We start from the raw sequence: 20,691 nt of genomic DNA, 5'->3' as shown, positions 1-20,691 counted from the left end.
TCGGGGCTGACGAACCTCCTCCAGGTAGACATGTGCCCCGGAGAACACTGCTACCCGCAGGCCTTTGCAGTGACTGCAGTCTGCCCCCGAGTCACAGTGACTCCAGGCAGAAACCAAATCCACCGTCAGTCCATCCCCTGCCGCCCTGGAGCCAGGCCTAGGGAAAGTGCCACTGCTGCTTCAATGGCATTTGGGACGGGAGCAAATGTTCTACACGGTGCCACCTGTTGACTCTAATCAGACAAATGAAGGAGCGGGGCATGTTTCCACCATTTGGTTTGGTTTTATTTTAGTCCCCAAGTCCCTTTGCTCTCATTTGAAGGCCTGGCACTTTCTCACTCGCAAAGCACATCCTGCCTCATCCCTGAGCCGCCTCCCCAGGCTGAAGCGCCCCCGGCCATGAGCGTCCAGAGGGACACCCGGTCCAGTAGTCCCTCTGTAACATCACAGAGGCCACCTCTTTTTCTTGACGTTCTTAAGATCGTCTCACTTTATAAATACATTAATGAAGTTAAGCTTCAAAATCTCATCCAGACCTTCGCAAAAGGGAAATAGATGCTGATTCTCTACACCAGCATCAAATCTAGCTAGACCTTGAGATAAAAAAGTAAAAAGAGCCGTCAAAACTCACATTGATCTGACAAAATAAGGTGAAGACCTAGAGGCAGGGATTCAGAGTCAAAGCCCCAGAGACTAATAAGTTATGCGGACGCCTGGAGCATCCCTCAGGATTCTAGCAGGGTGGCTAAGCAGTGGGTGTCAAGTCCAAGTCGGAACCTGTAGTCTAGTGCCGTGCCACACACACCTAAGACACTCCTTCCTGTCAATGATGAGTAGTTCTTGCCATTTAAGATGTGTCTGAGCAACAGTTATGACAAAGAAGGGAGAAAAAAAACTGGGCTGATAACTCAAACTTGCCAGGACAAGTACAAAATGTTGCGGATTGTACAATTACAGCACCATTGCATTTGTTAAACTGATGATTAAATGGGTGACGGCCTCCAAGAGACAGTACACTGGGATCAGGCAGTTAACAGCCTCCACGCTGAAGAATACTAAAAAACAAAGCGCTGCATTTTTGAGCCACCGAGATTGCTCGTAGGGAAGTCTCCCTGATTCCAGGTGTCTTGTGGCTATGAGCATTTCCCTGCACCATTTCTTGGACTGTTCCCTTCATTTATCTTGTTCTGAGCTGCTTAGAAGAAATGGATATTGTTCACATACTCTCTGAAAACAGAAAACAAATAGATTTGAAAAAGAGTGTTCCGGCCTGGCTTGCATGGCTCAGTGGTTGAACTTTGACCTATGAACCAGGAGGTTATGCTTCGATTCCCGGTCTGTCGCATGCCCGGATTCTGGGCTGGATTCCCAGTGTGGGCCGTGAAGGAGGCAGCCGATCAATGATTCTCTCTCATCATTGATGTTTCTATCTCTCCCTCTCCCTTCCTCTCTGACTGAAATCAATAAAAACATTTTTTTTTAAAAAAAAATGTTCAGAAATATTCTGCTGGTGTTCATTTTAATACTGTAGGTGAAGCTTTGTCTCTTTTGCTTTGAATTGCTCACAAAATCAACAAAATGCAGTATAGAACTAATTACACATATACCAGTTTAAGCCCATTTTATTCTACAACAGTATTCAATTACATGTGATAGTGCTGAATTTGAAAGAGAGCTTTGCACTGCCTCAAAAGTTCCAACTGGAAAGAGTCCCATGTTACACATTAAATATCAATGCCTTCAAAGAGACCTTCACATCTTTACAAACATTTGTCATTAAATTTAGCTATCAAAACCATTTTCTGGGTGTTTTAAAAATACTAAAGTGGTTGTGGGTGCATATTAATTCTTATCACAAGTTATCTATATTGATTAGCAATATTTTACTAAATAAACTGACAGTTGTATTTCAATTTTTAAAAATCCTGCAACTGTTGGATATGAAATCATTATGAAATTCATTAAGAAAATACTAAGAATTCATAACCAGAAACCTGTCAACAAGGAGGAGCCTTTGGATATAGCTATACAGGATTCCTTATCAATTCCTTATATATTGATTTCAGTCAGAGAGGAAGGGAGAGGGAGAGATAGAAACATCAATGATGAGAGAGAATCATTGATCGGCTGCCTCCTTCACGGCCCACACTGGGAATCCAGCCCAGAATCCGGGCATGCGACAGACCGGGAATCGAAGCATAACCTCCTGGTTCATAGGTCAAAGTTCAACCACTGAGCCATGCAAGCCAGGCACACGGAAGCTGTTGGAGGTGGCATGTGGAAGTGTTAAAGAAAAACTGAGGCATTTCTCACGAGGTAGTATTTGCTCAGATAATGTAGGAAACCCCAGGACAGGTTAACCCGCTGCCCCTACTCTAATTTGAACACATGCGTTATTTATTCAACAAAGATTTATTAAGCACTACTGCCAGGTCTATCCAAGTTCTGATACTCCCAATCCCGTTTGACAACAGTTTTGCCCATATCTCAAAAGCACTTGAGCTATTTCCTGAATACATGAATGACCCTTACTACCTGTGAGCAAAGTTTAAGTCCCATAAAAAAACATGACATTCTGCAGGAAATATAGCAACTAAAAAATAAATAAATAAATAAAATGAAGCAACATTACCACTGTCAATCACAGCACAGAGGAAGCCAAACCAAAAGAATAATGAATTCTTCCTTGACCCTCCCATTCACACTAAAATCCGCTCAATCAGAGGATGACATGGAGCAATGGCTGTGGGAAGATTCCACTCTTGTCTGAGTCTCCAGGTTGATAAGGAGTCCGCACTGAATGGGGATCCAGGAACTTCCTACAACCCACACGTAAAAGCTGTACGGTTAGGTAACGCTGCTAGAAATTTTCATTTAAGGATGTGAACCATCTACATTAGAATGAAGAACCTGAGGAAGAGGAATATACAAAATTTAAAATAAATCTGAAAATTATGTAAATAAGTATTAGTAATGTTCAAATTTGTTTTGAGAAAATGATGCATAACGAAAAACATAATGATCTGGACCTAAAATTTCAGGTTACATCAATAAACTCTAGGAGTTGAGAAGGAGAAGGTAAGTGTGTACTTAAGTGTTCGCTTTCTCAAGGGAAAGCCAGTAGAAACTACTTAACTATTCCAATTCATAGTGAAATATATTTGCAAGTATCCTTAATGTAAAATTATCTAAAATAGGTGTAAAACTTCTAAGTAACTAGCAAAAAAGGAAAAATATTAAGGAACATGTAATCAATTCTCAAAGACAGATGGCTTCATGTACAGTAGATTCATTTTTTAATAAAATTATAGTGAGATGAAATATACAAAGTTGTTACTAGGGACACTAATCTCCATTCTTTAGTGGGATTTTATTGGAAACACTTAATACTACGAGAAAGCACTACAAGGCTGGCTTCTAGAATATTTTACAATCATGTCACTTAGCACAGGCATGTTCTGTGAATATTAATAGCCTGATTCCAAGTTATTCATCAGCAGTGACCTTCAAGCATGCTAAGCACTCTTTGCAGAGTTTGAATTTAAAGAGATATTTTAGCCAAGAGTCTAATTTCCTTCTACAATATAAAAATGAGGGAACTGCAGGGAATAAGAATGTATTTGGTCTCTTTCATGAATCAGACATTTAGTACTAAATGTATTTTAACCATAACCATTGACACACTTGAATATGATATTTCTCCAAGATAGAATCACTGGGAAAATCATCCTTCTGTATAGCTTGATTATTATATAACTATAGTGATTGGCCTTTTAGATTTAGCACAGGCAGACAGAAATATACCACAGGAGCAGAGTAGAGATACCAAAAACAGATTCTCAGATATATGGACACTTGTAATTTCTTGGAAATGTTCTTACAAATCAGTAGAGGGGAAAATGGACTGTTCAATGCCTAGTCTCAAGACATTTTATTATTTATATGTTAAAAAATTATCTCTATTTTACATCATACTTAAAGATATAGAACTATAAAAGAAAATATGGGTAAAATATTGGATTTGTAAAAGATTTCTTAAAAATGATTTCTTAAATAAAAAGCACAAAAGATTAATAAATTTGAAAACTTTAAAATTAAAACGCTGTATACAACACATGAATATAAAAATACATTACAGACTGAGAAAATATTTACAAAGCATATAAAAATGGTTTATATTCAGAATAGATAAAGAGTTACTACAAATGAATAAGAGAAATACACACCAAAAAAAAACTACCTAGTTATAAAATGGGCATAGGCTGCATAGAGGCAATTTATAAAAGGTAAATTGAATTGCCAATCAGCATATTACTAGCAATGCTCATCATCATTAACAGTTGAAATACACGTTAAAATTAAAGGATATTATCTTATACCTATTCCGATTGGCAGGTATTTTTAAAACCTGACTTTTTCAAGATTTGGTGAAGACCTGTAGCATTGGGAACTCTCATACATGACAGAAATATACAACCGAGGTCCATTGCTGGAGGCCAACACACAGCAATCTCTAGCGAAGTTGAAGATGCCTGAACCCTATGGACCAGCAAGTCCATCTGTATACCTTAAAGAAACTCATGCTGGTGCACAGGAACACACACACAGTGATGCTCATTTCAGCATCAACAGGAAAAAAGGTAAGTAAATTATCGTGGAATATTATACAGTCATGAAAAATGAATGAATTAGAGCAATGTATCAACATGGATAAATCTCAAAAACGATGCTAAATGTATAAAGCGAGATGCACCAGTATGTGTATAGTTTATTATGAATCCGTGTATTTTTATATGCATAAAGTACTTTGTAATTTTATAGGTAAGAAAATAGAATGAACATTTTCATTATGAGTAGCAGGAAGCAGACAACTGGTAACCCTTTCTAGTGCACGCCACACCATATTTTAAGCACAGGGCTTGCCTCAAGTCCATGATGGGTCTTTTGTTCACCAAAATTTCCTGAGATTGAATTACATTATATCTAATTATTCATTACCAAAACCAAAACAAAACAAAAAAAACAACACACGAGAAACACAATCTCTTTTTCTAAAGACGCTGGGGTCTGAGAGCATTAAAAGTAAGCAACTAATGAAGGGACTTCCATCACATTTCTTTAAATCTGCAAAATATCCCCCACACTGAATCACAGCACTTCCTGGCACACGGAAGCTGTTGGAGGTGGCATGTGGAAGTGTTAAAGAAAAAGCAAGCATGAACCAGTCAGCATGGTTCAGTGGTTGAACGCTGACCTACTAGTATGAACTTTCCATTCCCACTCGGCACATACCCAAGTTGCAGGCTCAATCCCCAGTAGGGGGCGTGCAGGAGGCAGCCTAGCAATAATTCTCTCTCATCATTGATATTTCTCTCTCTCTCTCCCTCTCCCTTCCTCTCTGAAATCAATAAAAATATGTTTTAAGAAAAAGAAACAGAAGATATCAGCTGGACGAACTAGAGAAGGCTAACTGTGCAGAAGGAGGGTGGCAAGATTGAGTAAATAAACATACTGGATACGGAGTTAAGTTTGAAACTTCAAGTTAACAACAAATAATGTTTCTGTATAGCTATATCCTAACATAAATGTACTCTCATAACTCAGAAATTCACTCTAAGCACAGGAATGTCTATTAGGAAATAATGTGGAGCAGGACATAAAGGAAATACAGAGCTTGGCTGTCTGCCAGATCTCAGTTTGAACTGCAGCTCTTTAGCTGTGTGACTCCACGCAAAAGGCTTAACTTCTCTGAGCAACATCTCATTTCTTAAAGGAGAATAATAATAATATCTATCTTACAAGAGTTACTGAAAGAGCATGTGTGAGAATTTGGCTCATAGTAGTTTGTCAGTAAATGACTTTTAAAAACCAATGTAACAATTATTAAGTGCTTAATATGACAATTCTTTTTTAAATATATTTTTATTGATTTCAGAGAGGAAAGGAGAGGGAGAGAGAGAACTAGAAACAATAATGATGAGAATCATTGATTGGCTGCCTCCTGCATGCCCCCTACTGGATATTGAGCCCACAACCTGGGCATGTGCCCTTAACCAGAATCGAACTCAGGACCCTTCAGTCTGCAGGCCAATGCTCTGTCCACTGAGCCAAACCATCTAGGGTATGATAATTCTTTTAGGCACTGGGGCAATACAGATGAATAAGAAATGAACTCTTAGTCCAAAAGAGCTTGGTGTGTGTGTGTGTGTGTGTGTGTGTGTAAGATATTTACAAACCAGGAACGTTCTATAACATTGCTGGGTGCAAAAGATGTAGACAACCACTGGATCAGAAATCATCAATTTGACTGTTCACACCCAACACCAGATCCATTTAAGGACCGCTATGATCTAGCCTGGAGATACCTTTGCAGCTTTAAATTCTATCCCGTCCTCTACCAAGCATGTCAAACTCACGGCCCACAGATCACATGGCTCATTTAAATAAGTTTGACATGCTTGTTACACGCTACTCTACTCTCACACTTCCTTGAATGTGCCTGTTCTTTAGTTCATACTGTTCCCTGCCAGGTCTTGTCCTTATCTACTTGTCCAAATCAAACCCTATGCTTGAGGTCTAATGTACAATGCACTTCCTTCTCAATGTTTCATCCATTCCCCTCAGTCAAAATGTGTCTCTCTCTCTTCTGTATTCTACTAAGCAGGTTCACTTAGACCCGTGGTCAGCAAACTGCGGCTCGCAAGCCACATGCAGCTCTTTGGCCCCTTAAGCGTGGCTCTTCCTAAGCCTTAGGAGTACCCTAATTAAGTTAATAACAATGTACCTACCTATATAATTTAAGTTTAAAAAATTTGGCTCTCAAAAGAAATTTCAATCATTATACTATTGATATTTGGCTCTATTGACTAATGAGTTTTCCGACCACTGACTTAGACCACTGTTGTGGAACCTAAACTTAATGGCTTTAGACCAGCCGTGGGCAAACTACGGCCTGCGGGCCGGATCCAGCCCGTTTGAAATGAATAAAACTAAAAAAAAAAAGACTGTACCCTTTTATGTAATGATGTTTACTTTGAATTTATATTAGTTCACACAAACACTCCATCCATGCTTTTGTTCCGGCCCTCCGGTCCAGTTTAAGAACCCATTGTGGCCCTCGAGTCAAAAAGTTTGCCCACCCCTGCTTTAGACTGTAGTTACTCCTGTCTGTCACCTGCACTTGATTGTGGGCGGAAACAACAATTTATACATTTTTGTGTCACCCTTGTATGTAGCATATGATTCATGTTCAGTAAATGCTTGTGCTGCCTTTCCAGATGAAACTAGGCTTTTATTTCTATAAATGCAAATAAACAATTCTGATAACAAAATCCCTTCTCAGGCAGGAGCCTGAGGGTAATGTTTTGATTCAATTGAAACATGAAAACTTAACACATATTTTTTTTGTATTAAGTGACCCAGAATTGGCAATACAACATACTCCAGTGTATATGCTGTGAACTGAGACAAAGAAAGTTGCAGATGTAAAATACAACCTGTTTTTATAAAAAAAAATGCAATTATTATTATTACATTATGATTATATATGTTAGATTATATATAGAAAACCCTTGAAAATACATGCTAAACTATTTTTGCTAGGAATTATGGAAAATTTACCTTTTCTATATTATAGAGTTCTGCATCATTTTACAATAAGCAGGTGTAGTTTTATAAACAGAAAAAAATGAACTTCAAAAAAAAATGAATTAACCCAAGGAGTTATGTCATTGAGTCTTTTGCCTGTTTTCATGTTAACATTTTTACTTTTGTTTAACATAAAATAATACTTTTCCTAAAGTAAATGAGTGGCAGTAATTCTAGTTTTCAAAGTAAAAGAAAACAAACACTTCTTGTGCCTTCCTTCCCTTCTGTATTGGGGACCCAAAAGAAACAGAAACGTTGGATCATGACAACAAAACTCACATAAAAGGCGAAAAGTATCAACCAAAATTATTTCCTGGCTTTTTCCCCTCCCTGTTCTTGTTACTCTGACACACTTAGGAACTTCATTTTTGGTCCACTTCCCTTCAATGTGAGTTGAGGTTTTTTTCTAACACTGCAAATAATGAGTCAAGTGGGAAGCAGTCAAGTGCAGTATTGATTTAGCAGAGAGATAAGGGAAGCAGGCTCTTCAGTGTGTTCCTGCCTCCCTTGGGAGGGCTGAGGAGAACTTCGCTGAACCTGAAGTGGTGTAAATATCATCCTGAGATGAAGCCCCTTTAACAGAATTGATGTAGGGGAGCTAAACGCTGTCTCAAAGCGAACGCGCATCTTCTGTGAACAAGTTCACCGCTGCTCAGGGCAGCGGGCAGAGACACAGCAAGGGGGAGTGGGACACGGAACCAGCTTCCCAGGTAGGTAAGGAAATACAGCCCAAACCATCACTCAGCAAATGTCCTTTTCAACACTTAAGGTACTGCCGAGAAAATTTTTTAAAAAGAAGCATATCTCATCTTGAAATGTCTTGAATGTTTAGTGTTTAATTTTATTTGGGGAACATCTTGATCTCAGGACAGCTGTGAAGCAAGAACTTCCCTTTTCCAGCTTTCTGAGAGGGATTAAATGATGGGTGAACTCAAACCAGAGCTGAGATGAGAGGCAATATTCATTTCCATTAGGACTAGGGAGAATCAACATTACAAAGATATAGTGCTTTTCTACAATGCCAGGGGAATACGGAGAACAGGGAGATGGGACTTTCAACTTCTTTATTTCTGAAGTGGAATAGAATTGATAGGTGATGTTTAGTTCTCAGGAGTTTAGTTCTCTGAGTATTCCTCTTATTCAACATTTCCTTCTTTTATTCATTTTTTTCATTAATCTATTCAGTGAATATGTATTAAATCTCACTATGTCCAAAGCACTGCTAAGTACATATGATACCATTTCACAAATGCTTAACACCCAGGAATACTGGTAATAGGCTTCTGCTTCTCTCACACAGAGGAAGGAAGGAATGTTACTCCTCCTCCCTCACACTCTGCCTGGAGGCTCCCATTTCTGTCTGCATTGGGCCTGGCTTTGGAGAGCACTGACCTTTAACGAGTTACCTTTAATCTGCATAAACTGACTCAATGGGAGTCAATAAGGTTTCAATCACATTTTTAAATAATTTATAAAAAATATTAATAATTTAATGTGTGTTTCAAAACTTTACTGTACATTGGAATAATCTAAAAGAGTCTTTGATTTTTTGATGTCCAGTCTGCATCCATACTACACAAATCAGGATCTCTGGAAATGAGACCAGGCATCAGTGTTTGGGTTTTTTGGTTTGTTTGTTTTTTAACAACTCCCCTAGATTTCAATGTGCAGCCCAGGTTGTGAACCCATGCTTTCATGAAACTTGGAACAACTATGTCCTTGCATCTGGAGTTTATTTTTCCTTATTCCATAAGATTTTTTTTTCTATATTTCTGACAGCTGAGAAGATGGAAATTTCATTCTGTGAACATTGGGGTGTCATTTTCTAAAGATTAAAGATATCCTATCTAATAAAGAGGGAATATGCAAATTGGTCATCATTCTGCCACAAAGTTGGTGGCTCCCAGTCCTCTCAGCCCTGCCATAGTCCCCCAGTCCAGGGGGGGGCGGCCGCTGAGAGTGGGCAGCGTGAGTGGCCTGGTGGGATGCTTGCTTCTTTGCCATGGCAATGAGGCAAGCGTTCCACCCCAACTGCGAAGGACCTCTGGCCAGGCCGGATGCGGAACACTTGCGTTGTTGCAGGCCGGGCTGAGGGATCCCCGCCACCCCCCCCCACACACACACACACACACACACACACAGTGCACGAATTTCGTGCACTGGGTCTCTAGTATAGATATAATTACTGAAATTTAGAGTAGTACAGACATTCCAGGATAGCCAATGCCAAGCATCAAGACCTGTATTTCACCAACTAAGGATAGAATGCTGAGACTATATGAGGGAAACCCCAAAGCACTTATACAAATTTAATCTGCAAATCCCTAGGCACTTGCCTAGTGATAAAAGTATAACAACTATATCATATACAGAAAGGGGGGAGGAAGTTAGCCATCCTCAGAGTGTCCCTTCCTTCATCTCTTTCTCCCTTCCTTTTTCTGACCAGCTTTGCAACACTAAAAAGGCAAACAGAAAGAGCAGGAGAAGAAATATTCATTGAATGTTTATATATTTTTTAAAATATATCTTTTTATTGATTTCAGAGAGGGAGAGGGAGAGGGAGAGGGAGATAGAAATATTAATGATGAGAGAGAATCACTAATCAGCTTCCCCCTGCACACCCCACACTGGGGATTGAACCTGCAACTCAGGCATGTGCCCTAACTGGGAATCAAGCTGTGACCTCCTGGTTCATAGGTCGACACTCAACCACTGAGCCATGCTGGCTGGGTAAATGTTTATATTTTAAACATTATTTAAAATATGTGGGGGAAGTAGTTGAGAAATTCTTGAGAGGCTAATTCTCCCTTTTGTAACCTGGATTATTTTCGAGGCTCTTTATTTTTAATACCCAAAATTTTAGACCTTAATCAAATATTACAGCCAAATAATACATTTTAGGTCAAAAATGACCTTATGCAACCAACTCACTTTTACAGATGAAAATGAGAGAGGGCTACATCTGATTTTACACAGAATAATTACCTGGATAAAAGATGAAGTCAATGTTGGATGTAGCAGAAGTCTGTATAAAAAATGTGGACACTCCAGTGAGAATTAATGCACAAATGTTGTTTGCACATATGTTAGGCACTGTTATAACCCTATTCCAATTCTCATCATCAAGCCATCAACTTATAGTTTTCAGACGATGTCCCCACTTTGGATTTTTTAAATTATGAAATAACCTGCAAAGTAAAAGTATAAAGTAAAGGTATAAAGTAAAAACCATATACCTACCATCAGGCACAAGGAATAAAACATTAAAACTACAATTAAATGCCTCTATCTACCAACCCCAGGTCCCATTGACTCTCCCTCCCTCTTACAAAGAAAATTTCTATATTAAATTTGAGGTTTGTCATTTTTATTGATAGTGTTCTATTTTCATTCTGTTTAGGCCATAAATAACATATAATATTGGTTTGCATGTTTTAAGCAATACAAATGGAATCATGCACTATGGATGCTTGAACAACTTGCTTTTTATCCTTCAATATAGTGCTTGTGAAACTCACCTGTGTTGATATGTGTACTATTTTATTCACTTTTGCTTCAGTGGAATGTTTCATTGCATGAATTATATCAATATTTTATTTTTTAATGCCTTGTGCTGTCATCTGCTTTTGTTTTTACCTTTTATGCTTTCCAATTTTTTTTATATAACAACGCTGCAGTGTACAGTTTCAGGCCCAAATGGTTGAGCATCTCTACACTGAGCACTGTTATTACTGGGCCATAGGATATATACAATTTCAACTGCACTAGATACTGTTAATTGATCTACAACGTAGTTAGCCCATAACTGTATACTCCACAAGCACTGGATGAGGGCTCCTAGTTTTGATTTTCTGGCAGTGCTCTAGAAAAATCTCTTTAGCAAAGTCTAGCCACCAAATCACTTAATGAGAATTATAATGAATGGCATTCTTATGGTATAAAATGTAACTCGATGCTTCACTGCTACAGTTGGGTCATACAGTTTCTGAATCTTTGAAGGAAAGATAAGTTGGGTAGGTTATTGGAGTGTGGATACTTTTAAAATTCCAAAAGCATTTTATAAGTAGGATATAAATGTAATGATAGTAGTTGAGGCCAGAGGGATAACATTTATAGAATAGTTTTAGAGATGGATTATGACTAAGGCAAGTAGGTATAGAATTAAAAATACCCATGCTGAGTGTTAGGCATTAAATTTAATGGTTGAATCAAACTCACCAAATGTAAATACTTTTTAAGAAAAACCAAAGAAGAAAGGGATAAAACTGCCCATGAGTGAAAGTGAAAGAACTGTCTGGTTTGTGTTGAATGGGATTCAAGTCTGATAGGCATCTACCCAGACTATGAAAATTAAAAGGTAATGGCCCATTTAATTCTTTTTGATTAAAATTGATGTGTATTTCTGATGTCTGGCAATTGTGTATGTAAATCACAGCACAAAACCAGCCCTCAGGTGCATGAGGGAGAAAAGTCAATCCCTTTGTTTATTTTTTTCATTCTCTTGTTCAAAAAAATTCTATTTGTTGAGAACCTTCTAGGTGTTTGTTACTTAAGCAGGCGTAATGATTGGCCTGAGGATATCTCTGCGCATGTGAAAATTGATACTAATAAGCACATACCGTTTTCTTGAATGCAGATCTCTACTATAGGTCTCTGTGTCCTGAAATACCTCCTTATTAGAGGGTTGATATTGCTATTGGCTGGATGAGGAAGAGAAACAGGGATGAAAAACCCCAGAAATCAAAGGACACAATCATGTAGGGATCTGTGGAAGCGAGCCTGCAACATGACCTCTAATGACTCTTGCCTTCTGATATTGACATCCTGTATCCCCTCTCACATTGAATAGGGCTGAAGAGTAACAGACAGCACATTGAGAATAAAGCTGTGTGACTCCAGAAGCTAGGTCATAGTAGACATTGCAGCTTCAGTGTGTTCTCTTGGTTCACTGGCTCTTGGAGAACCTGGCTGTCATATTGTGGACACTCAAGCAGTCATTTGGAGAGACCCATATGGCAAGGAACTGAGTCCTCTTGTCAATATCCAGTCCCTACAAGGTGGCCATGTGACTGGACCACCCTGGAATTGGGTCCTCCAGCCCCAGTCAACTCTACAGATGACTTTGGCCAATATCTTGATTATAACCTCATGAGTCTCTGAGCCAGAACCACTCATGTAAGCTAGTCCTGAGTTCCTGATCCATAGAAAGTATATAAGCTAATAGATGTTATTGATCTTTAGGCTAAGTTTTGAGGCAATTTGTTATAAAGCAATAGATAACTAATTCAGGATTAGAAAGAGGAAATAAGAGCAACTCTCATCCTTCCTTTCTCTAAAACTCTAATAAATTCTTCTCTTTACTTTCTTTTTATTTAAAGAATTATAACAGTGTCCCAGACTGGAAAACATCTAAGATACTTACCTCAATAAAAACTTGGTATAGTAAAAAAAAATCACCTAAAATGAGTTTTTTTCACACACTTATGCAACAGATATTTACTGAGCATACTATATGTCAGATACCATGCTTAACTTAGATAATTACAATAGTAGACAAGATAGGCATGAATGCTGCCTCCTGGAATTTACACCATAATAAGTGAAATGCATGACAATCAAGTAACTAAATAATTCAAATTCTTATAAATGCCATTAGTCCACCAAATGAAATGTTGCACTGTGGATTGGAGGGAATAGAATATACGTTAGGTAGTGTGAGAGGGAAGGCCTCCCTGAGGAGACAATCTGAACTAAGACTTGAAGGAAAGGGGGAAAAAAGGTGAGAAGGGCAGCCCAGGGAGAGAGAACAGCATATCCTAAGGTCCTGAGATGCAGAGACACAACCACTAAACTGAAGAAGGCCGGAATGACAGGGTCCAATGTTTGAGGAGGAAAGTAACATGAGATGAGATGAGATGGGAGTTCATCCATTTTATTCTACATTCTAGGAAAACTAGACCATTGTGAGAAGGCACATAAAAATTATTCCACCACATACAAGGCCTGATTTAAAATTTTTAAATATATTTTTATTGATTTCAGAGAGGAAGAGAGAGATAGAAACATCAATGATGAGAGAGAATTGTCAATTAGCTGACTCCTGCACACCCCCTACTGGGGATGGAGCCCTGACTGGGAATCGAACCGTGATCTCCTGGTTCGTAGGTCAATGCTCAACCACAGAACCACACCAGCCAGGCACAAGGCCTGCTTTAGATAGCCCTCTACTTCACACTTAAAGAAATATAATTTGAGGAAACAAATGGGATCAAACTCGAGCACTCAGAACCTACTGGCTCCTCACTCCTCCAACCTCCAAACCAAGGTCTCCCTTCGCCAGCATATCTTGGACTTGTTGACTTGCAATATCAAGGCCAAGCACCACGGACATTTTCTACACACCTGTGATGGCGGAGTCCAGTCTTGAAGTTGGAGAAACGTACACAAACATGTATACATCTCAGAAGACTAAATCGGAGGGGAAAACTCAAGGCACATTGGATTTAACAGCTACTGGAGACATTAAAAAGGTTTAGTTGGAAAGTTTCTGGCCCTTCTCAGGGGACTATGTGACAGCTTTGGATTTCGAAGACCGACTTTCCAGAGTGTTCGGACTTAAAATTCTGCCTCTGTGCAAGACCTTTCAGAGTCTGTTTGCCGAAGACGGAGACTGTGCAATGTAAAGCCTCGAAGTCACACAGTAGCACGGCTGGCTGGCCAGGTGCTGAGGGGCCTCGTGCTATTTACTTAGCCATGTCCTAATGCCCTTTCCAATCCCACATTCATTCTTGCCTCCAGAAGATTATTGAAATGGGGCTTCTGAGATATACCATCTATTTCAACAAACAGCAATCTCATTCTTCCTTTTCACAGTCCAGGGAAGGGAAAAAATCACCTGCCAGCTGGTACACGGGCTGTGCGGCTGGAGCTACAAAGGGGCACCGAGGGGATTGGATTACATACGTGCGGATGTGTCAGAAGAAACATTTTATGAGGGGCTTACTCTGTTCATTTGAAAAAGTGGGGCGCGAACCGTCCCAAGGGGCTCACTCCAGGGCAGACAACGTTTTCACTCTGTGAAGAATCCCACTTGATGAGAATCAATACACGCGCTTGGTCTAGACTACAAATAGTTCATTACCAGCGGAGAAAAGAGCCTGGGCATCCCAGTCTGCCTTTTCCCCAGCTTTTATGGTCCCAACTTCCTCCATGGGAGAAGAGCCCACAATTATTTGATGTCCAAGAATGAACCAGGCAATTAAAAAACTAGAAATCTCACGATGACACTTATAATGACATTATACAATTGTACGCCTGAACCCTATATCATTTTATGAACCAATGTCACCCCCAATAAATTCAATTTTTAAAAAATGTGTAATTAGAGAAAAACAGGTGTCTCGCGTTTTTTTTAGATCCTGGTGCCGGTTTACAGCAAGACAAGCGTGCCCTTGGTGCTGTCCCCGCCTCTAAAACTCCTCCTACCCCACAGAGGCCGCCGCTCCTTTGGGAATGCTCAGCGTGCCCCAGTGTGGCCTCCGGAGACACGGATACTCTCCTGGGCCCGAATTAGAAAACCTTGACCGGGACAAGGAGGAGCAGATGCACTGTCAGCCCGGGCTATTCTTGTCTCTGCAGTTGCTGCCCGTCTCCAGAATGAAGACAGCCACCCTCCTGCTCTCTGAGTCCCTTACAATAAGTCCCTTTGAGTCCATCCAATGTCATTCCTTTTACTTTGGAGGGAAGTCGTGTGTCGTTTCCTTATGGAAGTTTTTTGTTGTTGTTGTTGTTGTTGTTGTTGTTGTTGTTTTTAATATATTTTATTGATTTTTTACAGAGAGGAAGGGAGAGAGATAGAGAGCTAGAAACATCGATGAGAGAGAAACATCGATCAGCTGCCTCCTGCACATCTCCCACTGGGGATGTGCCCGCAACCCAGGCACATGCCCTTGACCGGAATCGAACCCGGGACCTCCCAGTCCGCAGGCCGACGCTCTATCCACTGAGCCAAACCGGTTTCGGCCCTTATGGAAGTTTTTATTAAAGTATGACTGACATTCAGAAAAGTGCAGAAATCTTAAGTGTACAGCTTGTGAACTACCCCAAAGTGAACGTATTTGTGCAACCACCCTCGCTAGCCCACCCTCCTCTCGCCACCATCATGTCTTCTAACGTAGTTTCCCTTGGTTTTGAACTTTAGAAAAATGGAATCATATCTGAGTTCTTTAGCTCAACACTGTGTGAGACTGACCCACGCTATTAGAGGAGCCGAGGTAGCATCTACCCCCGGGCCCTTCTGTGCCGCTGTCCGGGATTTTCTGTCCCTCTCATACTCCCTTCCTGCCAGAATCACATACTACCGGACCAGAACGACACTATGAAGCAAGCCCTGAGCAATTTTAATCACTATAAATGCCCCTCCTTGAGAAACCTTACACCTCCCCCCGCCAAGGGAAGTAAAGAGTCACACTGACTCCTTTTCCACCGGCTCGCCATTTCCCTCGGAAGACGAGCTCCTGAGCACTGGCCCTGCTTGCCTGGGATGCTGTGTGACCTCTAACAAGGTAACTAAGACCAGAGGAGAAAAATAATACCGGTCTCCTACCTGCACACAGATGAGATGTATTGAGTGCTGAAGAAATAATCCTCCTTAAAAATTTAGTGATGAAAGGAGTGCAAATAACCCAAAAAAAGAAAGAAAAAAAAAACTTTATTATCTACTTTTAGTCTCGTAGCAAGCTTGGACTTAAACTATTCTTTTTTAAAAATTTATTTTATTTTATTTTTTCCATCACCATTTATCCCCTCTATGTCCTCTCCCACCTCCATCCGCTCACTCTGCAATCACCACACTGTTGTCCATGAGTTCTCTCTCTCTCTCTCTCTCTCTCTCTCACTCTCTCTCTCTCTCTTTTTCTGTTTTGCTTAATCCCTTTACCACACCTCAACATCCTCTCCCTTTGAGTTGTCTGCCTGCTCTCTATGAGTTTGTCTCTATTTTGCTTAGTAGTTCAGTTTGTTCATTAAATTCCAGAGATGAGTGAAATCATATGGTACTTGTCTTTCTCTGACTAGCTTATTTCACTTAGCATAACATTCACCAGGTCTACCCATGCTGTCCCAAAGAATAAAATTTTCTTCCTTTTTATGGCAGGGTAGTATTCCATTGTGTAAATATACTCTTTTATCCACTCATCTACTGATGGACACTTGGACTGCTTCCAAATCGTGGCTATTGTAAATAGCAATGAACTAGGGGTACATATATTCTTTCAAGTTAGTGTTTCAAATTTCTTGGGATAAATATCAAAGTATACTACAAGGCTATAGTAATCAAAACAACATGGTGCTGGCATGAAAACAGACATATAGATCAATGGAACAGAATAGAGAGCCCTAAAATAAATCCACGCCTTTATAGTCTGTTAATATTTGACAAAGGAGGCAAAAACATACGATGGACTGAAGATAATCTATTCAATAAATGGTGTTAAGAAAATTGGACAGACATGTGCAAAAAAAAAAACAAAACTAAACCACCTTCTTGTACCACACACATGAATAAACTAAAAAATGGATTAAAGACTTACATGTTAGACTCAAAACCATAAAAATCCTAGAAGAAAAAAACATAGGCACTAAAATCTGGGACATTTCTCATAGCAATATTTTTTTCTGATATATTCTCGGGCAAAAGAAATAAAAGAAAAAATAAACAAATGGGACTATAACGCACTAAAGAGTTTTTGCACGGCAAAGGAAACCATCAACAAGATGAAAAGACAACCCACTGAATGGGAGGACATTCGCCAACGTTACATCTGATAATGGGTTAATATCAAAGAAATTATAAAACTCAACACCAAAAAAAATCTTATTAAAACAAGGGCAAAAGACACTTCTCCAAAGAGGACACACAGATGGCCAATAGACATATGAAAAGATGCTCAAAGTCATTAGAGAAATGCAAATTAAAACCACAATGAGATATCACCTCACATCTGTCAGAATGGCTACCATCAATAAATCAACAAACAACAAATGTTGGCAAGGATGTGGAGAAAAGGGAACCCTTGTGCACTGCTGGTGGGAATGCAGGATGGATGCAGCCACTGTGGAGTTACCTCAAAAAATTAAAAATGAAACTGCCTGATGACCCAGTGATTCCACTTCTGGGAACACCCAACTATTTTTTTTAAATATATTTTTATTGATTTCAGAGAGGAAGGGAGAGGAAGAGAGAGATAGAAACATCAATGATGAGAGGGAATCATGGATTGGCTGCCTCCTGCACATTGGACTGAACCTGCAACCCAGGCATGTGCCCTTGACTGGAATCGAACCTGGGACCCTTCGGTCCACAGGCCGACACTCTATCCACTGAGCCAAACCAGCTAGGGCTTAAGAGAAAATAGTTTACAACATTTCAGCACACTTTTGGAGTATCTCATAATCCCCAGTTGGTAAGTTATTTATTTTAACTTAAATAAATAAAATCTTTTCACTCATCCCTGTTAGCCTCACACTAAGAACTAATGATTATTCTCTTAATAGTTAAACTTTACGCCGAAACCGGTTTGGCTCAGTGGATGGAGCGTCGGCTTGCGGACTGAGGGGTCCCAGGTTCGATTCCGGTCGGGGGCATGTGCCTGGGTTGCGGGCACATCCCCAGTAGGAGATGTGCAGGAGGCAGCTGATCGATGTTTCTCTCTCATCGATGTTTCTAACTATCTCTCTCCCTTCCTCTCTGTGAAAAATCAATAAAATATATTTAAAAAAAAAAAATAGTTAAACTTTACATAGTGAAAATTGTTTTTAAGCCCCCATTTTCTCTTACTTTAACTAAATATAATGCCAAAGCTTTTATCTTTTCAGAATGGATTCTACTCACATAAAAAACACCCAAACTTGGAGAGAATTTTCATAGGGGTTTATTTGATGACATGCTGGGGAGCAAGATCTCAAATGTTCTGGAGAATAACAGTTTCGTAGTTTTTTATGTGTTTGAATTAAGGGTGGAAAATACGGAAGACCACATGGAGGTGGGAGAAAGCAAAGCAGGGATTGCATCGCAGGATAGTTAACAAGACTATGTGCTCCCTGGAGAGTGGTTGCTGCTTATTTCAAGGGTGTGTAGATGTATATGCACCAAACAATCAATGGGGTTTGCTTAAGGCAAAGATAAACCTTTTATTAAAGAAATTATATGCCTGAGGCTTAACTATTGACCATGACCTGCCCAGTTAGGAATTTATGATCAGATCACCCTGTAAGGTTACTTCTCATAGAACCACTATTTTTGTCCACAGTTCTCATAGCCCATTCTCTACTCATTGCCATTCTTCTCCTCTAGCTACTCAAGTTCTTCCTAGCTCTCAAATTTTGGCACTCCAAACTGTCTTGGGTAATTTATTCATAATTGGCCATCACCAAAACCTATAACATTCTTTCATTTATTTATTCATCCAGTCAACAAATAAATATTTGTTTGGGGCTTACTATGATCTGGAGCTTGAGACTCAGCGTAGAGCCAGACAGGTGAGTCCACGATCTCGTAGAGCTCACTTCCTATATATATTTGAAAACAAATTAAAAATGTAAAACTTATAAAGGCTACAAAGAAAATAAAACCGAATGTTGGTCTAAAGAATGACCGGAATAGGAGCGGCTTAAGATAGCATGATTGGAGGTCTTTCTGAAGAGGTAACATTAGGGCTGAAATCAAAATGACCTCAGAGTTTAAAAAAAAAATGATCTCAGGAAGCTGCCATCAAAAGGTGTGTGGAAAAGTATTACAGGCAAAGGGTACAGCAGTTACAGGCCCTGACAGGGAAGGTCAGTGTGGCTACAGCATCAGCTGCAAAGGGAACAGAGCCCTGAATGCAGACTAGGGAGGCAGTGGGTACCAGATCAAATCCAGCCTGTTGGCTGTCCTTAGGAGTTCTATGGAAAATGATCCCATTAATGAACAGTAAATGCCACAAGTGTGGGTCTATCACTAGTATGTGCCCTCTTCCGCTCTGTGGTTCCCAGTACTCCCAAGGTGTCCCTGCCATTAGCACCTCTGCTAGCATCCTAGTAGTTCTATTCCACCTTAATGCCCCTCTTCTTCTGAAAGGTAACCTTAAAGTGGGTCATTTTTTACAAGCCAAGATTTAATTCTGTCATAACTGAAGGGCTGAGGTACAACCCTCCCATAGTTTTTCACATGTTAATTATTCTTCCTTCAGCCAATAGGAAGCAATGGTTAAGAGCTTAGGCTTTAGATTGCATCAAAACCAGGTTCTCTTTCTGTTTTTTGACACTTATGCTGTAACTAGAGCAATACTTTACCTTTCTGAGTCTTTTGATCTGAAAATTATACATTTACCTCAGAGTTGTAAGGATTAATGAAGATCATGCACATTAACCTTCAATGGATGGCCATTAATAATAACGATGCTATTCAAAAAGCAAAAACCACAGAACTTTGCAGCACAAAGAAATGTTTGTTCTTACCTCATACATTCCTCTCATTTTATATTTAAGTCTCTCTGAAGCTAAAATAATTTGTCAATGATCACAGAGTCAGGTCAGTGAGAAGTAAACCAGATTTCTCTAGTCAACATTCTTACTGAGGAATAATTCAACCATTCACCACTTGCTTTAGATTTGAGGTTGGGCTTTATGAGCTACATAATCATTATCTGAGTAAATCACAAATACAGTCTGATTCTTGCTGGGGGAAATTGTGATTGGAACAGTGTGTGGCTTAATAAATGCTATGTATTAGGCTTGACAGATTCAGAACCAGGAACTATACTTTTCATTCAATTTGTTAAGTGGGAAAGTCAATAAAAAGATGTGATTTCCATGTAGTTCTCATCCACCAAATGGGGATTGTAATTTAAAGACAAAGCTCAGACAGGGAAATAAATTTCAGGTGATAGAAGAGCTTGGGTAAGCAAATTATTGGGCATAGTGGGTATGTTAACTTCAGACTAAAGTCTAAGGAAGCAGCTGTTAGGGCATGTAATTATGTGAAACCTGCCAACTACCAGGAAA

The 20,691-nt window shown here is 39.6% G+C and overlaps 1 long non-coding RNA gene across 1 annotated transcript in view; it reads right to left on the bottom strand.

Moving 5' to 3' along the window:
- Positions 1 to 12,283, bottom strand: part of LOC118661404 — a 40,627-nt gene extending 28,344 nt beyond the window's left edge. The window contains exons 1-2 of the long non-coding RNA XR_004969329.1: positions 12,267 to 12,283; positions 10,633 to 10,672 (exon numbers count right to left, since the gene is read on the bottom strand). This is a non-coding gene — a long non-coding RNA (uncharacterized LOC118661404). The remainder of the gene's footprint in view (positions 1 to 10,632; positions 10,673 to 12,266) is intronic.
- Between the last annotated feature and the right edge of the window lie 8,408 nt (positions 12,284 to 20,691).

Source organism: Myotis myotis, unplaced genomic scaffold (assembly GCF_014108235.1).
Source record: "Myotis myotis isolate mMyoMyo1 unplaced genomic scaffold, mMyoMyo1.p scaffold_m19_p_8, whole genome shotgun sequence".
NCBI lineage: Eukaryota > Metazoa > Chordata > Mammalia > Chiroptera > Vespertilionidae > Myotis > Myotis myotis.
The sequence above is the reverse complement of the archived record's forward strand: the minus strand, read 5'-3'. Positions and strand labels throughout refer to the sequence as shown.